Source organism: Castanea sativa, chromosome 10 (genome assembly GCF_040712315.1).
Source record: "Castanea sativa cultivar Marrone di Chiusa Pesio chromosome 10, ASM4071231v1".
Classification (NCBI taxonomy): domain Eukaryota; kingdom Viridiplantae; phylum Streptophyta; class Magnoliopsida; order Fagales; family Fagaceae; genus Castanea; species Castanea sativa.
In genome coordinates, this window is record NC_134022.1 from 19379049 (window position 1) to 19385048 (window position 6000).

Consider the following 6000-nt stretch of genomic DNA (forward strand, 5'->3'; position numbering starts at 1 on the left):
CTATCATCATCATCATCACCTTGAGCTCGATGGAGACTCCCTTCTTTGCTTATGGCGTAATTTCCGACGTAATTTCTTACGTAAATGATCTATCTCCAGTTGCAAGTTTCTAGTATCCTCCCCATGTGAAACATAACTCCCAGTTCTAGACTGGCTTCTACTAGTGTGAGTCGTATGCACACTCACTTTACGATCTCTCCTTCGCTCTAGATTTAGGAAGTGGTCATGGCACTGAGATCCCACAGATTTTTCTTAGTTTGGCCCTAAGCCCACCATGATTGAACAAGTTCACAGATGTTCAGTCCCCACAGATGGCGCTAATTGTAAGGACGCAAACTGATCCACAACCCAAAATATTTGGACAATGACCCAACAAGCCCACAACAATAAATTTGTTAGAGAGTGAGTTTAATACTGAACACTTAACGAGTCAAATGTGAATCATGATGGGTTGATTTAGTATTGGGATGATTGAGAAGAACAAGTTGAAGAGGAAAACGTCCTTAGTCAAGTCCAAGGAAGGTCTGTTCTTATATATATATATATATATATATATCTTTTTCAAACTTTGTACAAATGTTCAAAGTTCTAAGTTACACTTAGTTCTTCTCCTCTCTCTCTCTCTCTATCTCTCTCTTTTTTCTTATATGATCCTCTTATGTGAAGGAACCCTTTTCCTTTTATACTCCTCCTCCCCCTCTCATCTTAGCCTTCCACTTGTTGATCAAATAATTAATCTTCTAGATGCTTGTCCCATCAAAATTTTCTTGAAGTCTCTATGTGTAGCTGTAAGGCTAAATATCACTATTCATGCACCACTTTCACATTAATGCGGTCAGTTAGTTAGGTGTAGAGCATTCAATGCGGTGGTAGCAGCTTTCTTCATAGATATTTCTTAGTTCTCTGTTGACTCACATCTTTGAAGCTTATCCTCCCAAGCACGGTTTCCCTTTGCCAAGTATTTGGTGGGTGGTCGTGCTTCAGACTTTCGTTATATTTTCCGAGGAAGTTTATCTCCTCAAACAACACCGCTTGTCTGTTACTACCGGCCCTCGTCCTTGGCCTAATAACCTACTTGTCCTCCTTAATACTTGGCTGTCCTCGGGCTCTTTGGCATCCTCAGATTTAGTCTGTGGCCCAGTATCCTTATCTGATTCTCTCATCCTCACAATTATTTTTTTAAAAAAATTATTTAAATTTTTTATACCTCATTATAATTTTTTTTTTTTTTTAATTTCTTCAATTAGATTGGAAAAAAATAACAACTTAAAAATACAAACATAAAATGTATCAATCCAAAGTCAAGTTCTAAAGGACACAAACTTTCATAAAAAAAAAAAAAAAAAAAACACCAACGAACCGTGTGTGTATATATATATATATATACATTCTCCACTTAAAAGGAGTCCAAGTAAAAATCAAATACCTTAAAATTCTTGAACTCTACGTTAATACCATGTATGTATCAAAAGTTTTTTTGTTTTTTGTTTTTGGAGGGGGAATATATACAAAAGGAGAATGTATATAATCAGGTTTCTTACTAAAAATGTAATTAAAAACTGGATGCTACTTTGAAAACCAATTTTTTGAAACCCTAAGATTGAAAGGGTTAAAACAAACCAACATCAAAATCTGAATCATAGTATTAAATAGATTGAAAGAGTTTTATTTTTAAATTATGTATATATAACAATTGAACTCTTCGAATACTAAAACATCATGATAGACATATATATTAGAACTTTGGGAGACTAACCGCTTGGTGGAGAAGTTATTGGCACAAGCATAGATGGCTCTCAGTGGTGATGGCTTGATTGGTGAGGAAGAAAAGAATTCGCATTATATATATAATTTTGATCTCAAGTCTCAACAACAAGCTATTATCCTAGGGTAAACTTGGCACTAGATTCAACCCACCAATTGATTGTTTCATCTAAATAATTACATTGTGTTTTAACTGTTGACTTTTTGGTTAATTTTTTTTAACATTTAAAATTTTCTTGCAAATTTTAACAATTATAGCAATGGATTATTCTTTTAAGGGCAGAATATCTTTCTTTTATATTTCTCTATGTGTAGTTACATTTTTTTTTTTTTGTTTATATTTTGTTTCAATAATTTGTAGGTACTGAATTTTCTAATTCTTTAGTTTCATCTGAATTTTTGGGTTTATTTTTTGCATTATATGAAACCGTATGGCATATTTCAACGGCATCTTTCTCTTATATTTCTCTTTTGTGTGTAATGACTATAGTCATATATTTTTTTTTCTGTTGTTTCAATAATTCTAGGTTTAGAATCTTGTAATTTGTTTTAAATTATTTTTTGGCATTTTAGAAGTTTTAACATCTGAATTTTTGCATTAGTTTTAGCAATATTTGAACATGTTTGGTAGATTTCAACAACAATACAATGGGTAATTCTTTTGAAGATAACTAATATTTCTCTTATATTTCTCTATTGTGTAGCCATATATATTTTGTTTTGTTTCAACAATTCCTAGGCATTGAATCTTTCGATTCACAAATATTTTAAGTTTTGACTTCTTCATCAAATTATAACACAAATTCAAGTCAGATAGGAGAAATTTATGCAATCGTATAGTTTTATAATCAATTTAAGTTCTTGTGCATTGCACGTGTTAGCAACTAGTATATCATAAAAGAATGATTAAATTTAAGTTTAGCCATCAATGTATTGCAACCCTTCCTTTAAAATTTAAGTTGACAAATTAATAACATTTTTAAATTTTTGGCATGCAAGTTTAACTCTTATCATAAGAGAATGATTAAATTTTAGTTTAGCTATCAATGTATCGCAATCCTTCCTTTAAAATTGAAGCTAACAAATTAATAACATTTTTAAATTTGTGGCATGCAAGTTTAACTCTTTTTATTAATTATTATATACGGTTTAATACATCATAAGAGAATGATTAAATTATCATAAGAGAATGATTAAATTTTAGTTTAACCATCAATGTATCGCAACGTTCCCAACCCTTCCTTTCAAATTGAAGCTAACAAATTAAGAAAATTTTCAAATTTTTGGCATGCAAGTTTAACTCTTTTTATTAATTATTATATATACAGTTTAACATATCATAAGAGAATGATTAAATTTTAGTTTAGCCATCAATGTATCACACAAAAATTTAATCATTCTCTTATGATATATTAAACTGTATATATAATAATTAATAAAAATAATTAAACTTGAATGCCAAAAATTTTAAAATGTTCTTAATTTGTCAACTTCAACTTTAAAGGAGAAATATATATATATATTACGTGTTATTGGAAATAGAATGTATTATGGTTGTGAAAAAGTAAATGTATATTGGATAAAAAATAATTTTATTTTGATTTTCTAGTTGCAATATTCATGTTGTTAATGAATATTTTGATTCATATAATCATTTGGAATTACATGTTAATTAATGATTTTTCATGCAAGCAAAAGTCATCATGGGACATGGGAAAAACAAGTGAATATTTTAGAAAATTCTTTATAAAATAAGTTAGTGTAGGGAGCCCGGAAATAAGCCTCTAAGATTTAAGGATGAAACTTAGGTTTATTTCGACTCGATACAACTAATTTGTAGAGTATGGAAACATATATCAATTAATCTTGTGGTAAGGTTTGATTAATAAGTGCAACATGGAAATCACAACTCAAAGGAAAATCAAGCTCTTCCTCCAGAAAGATCGAGGATATGTATTATATCATTAATATTCAAGTAACAATGTTCTAACTTGATTTCTTTGTCCCCCTTCATTTGGCTCTCCATGCCCATATATACTAATGTTGAATGCATCCTTGCCCTCTATCTGGATGGTTGGGGATCCTCCTTTGGATACTTGTCCCATCGAGGCAATGCAGGTGGCTGAGATATGCTTAGCAAGCTATAAGAACACTGTTCAGGGGTCATTTCTCTATTAATGCAGCCAGTTAAGTTGGTGCAGAGCATTGAATGTGGTGGTGGGAGGTGTCTCCTTTAGGAAACTTCCTTCCTCCACCCATGCATGTCTTGTACCCTTCGTTTGTCATCTACTCCCTTATCCTCAACTTTTCAAGGTGTTAGCTACCATTTTGTCTTTTAGTCCTCCTCGGGTAAGTGTGATCCTAAGGGTAGGGTACCTCAGTCATCGACCCTCCGACAATAGCCCCCTAAAATCTTGTTCTCTTGACACATCTTGAGAGCAAAGTTTTAGTAGAAGGTGGGAGTGTTGCCAAACGAAAAATGCATTCTCACGCGGGAATGTCGCTTCACCTATCTTATGAGCGTTCCTGACGCTTCGAAGTTCACGACGCTGCAGTTATTGCGTCAAGCAACTGCTTGTCTCCTCACATTTTATGGTGCGATGACGATCCAGTGGTCTAGGTTCTTTGGGATTAATGAGCAGTAAATTTACTGCTCATTTCCCACCCCAATAAAAGGGAGGATGGGGGTAACCTTCTCCCATTTTTACGCTTTTGTAATTTTCCTTTATAGTAGCTACCCGAGGAGACTTCCTTCTAGAGGTCGTAAGTGCCTTCAACTTCCTATCCCACTTTTGTAGAATTTCTTCCTTCCATTTTCATCTTTTCCCAATAGGATAGCATGGGTAGGTTTGCTAAGCTGGTTAATACACTCGAGGGTATGGCTGCCTTTAGGGCCAAGTATAGGACCCCTGAGGACGTAGTAATAGAACACTGTGAGTTAGGAAAATGGAACACGAGGAGACCTACCGGTGTGGTAGTTATCCCCATGATTGCCTTCATTGAGGGTGGGATGGAGATTCCCATGGGTAGAGTGATGAGAGATTTTTTTATCAACTTTAGGCTTTCTCCCACCCAGTGTTCTCCCAACCTTTTTAGAGTCCTCAATAGTGTAGATATGTTAAACCGAAAAATGGGAACCCACCTTACCTATCACGACGTAAATTGGGTTTGTAGTTGCCAAAGAGGAAAGGATACATGCTACTATTTTAAATGTAGGGTTTGAGCCATTAGATTAGTCTCATGTATTCCCGAGTCCAATAAGGGTATGGATGAAGATTTTCTCATCGTCCCGGGTGAATAGCACCATGGTTTCCACTACCCTACCCAAGATGGAGAACTAAGTAAGGTGCCTGAGGACTTAGTATAATTAGAGTACCACCTCCCTTTCCATTGGTTTTTCTTACCTTTTATTTTGTTTTTCTTGTACTTCAATCTTCTTCTAGTTGCCTGACACATTTTTTTATTGGTTATATATATATAGACGAGATCCATACCGCTCTAAATTATGATCTGGCGAATTTTGAGGATCTCAATAGGATTTTGAAGTCTAAGATTTTCCTCAACTAGGACAGAAAGCTTCAAGCCATTCACAAGATCCTTGAGTTCACACCAATTTTCAAATGCTTCCAGTCCCGAAAGCACGTAATCAAGGCCAAAGATCCAAGGCTTGCACGAATTAACGTGGTCGTTCCTGGATTCTTGGTTGAGCCTCCACCACTAGGTCCTCGGATGCCGGGCTATCCGATCAGCTTGTGGCCAGACTTCTTTACTCCTAGGAAGAGATGAGGAGCAAGAGGAACCAGCCTCGGAGCCTACTTATGTTGATACAAAGGACTTCGAAGTGTTCAGCCAAGCTGATATTGGTGAATCCTTCAAGTCTGGTTCTCAGTCCCAAGTTACCACCCAAATTAATACTAACCAAGAGGCCGCTAATATTCCCAAGGAGATGGTGCTCAAAGAGAAGACTCTTGATTTGCTAACCCTTCTAACGGCTCACGCAGGGGAGAATTCTCCTGCAATGCCAATCATTCTGAGGCCGCCTACACCTGCTCCACCTCTCCCTTCATTTTCTAAGGTTGTTGAGAAGAAGAGAAAAAAATGAAAGCAATTGGGGAAGGAGAACTCCAAAAAGCCCAGACTTAGAAGGGCTCAGTAGAAGAAGGGCTCATTCGAAGGGGCGGGTAGGGCCATTGAGGGGGAGCAGCGTGCTAAAGCCCCCATCTAGAACCTCGCTTT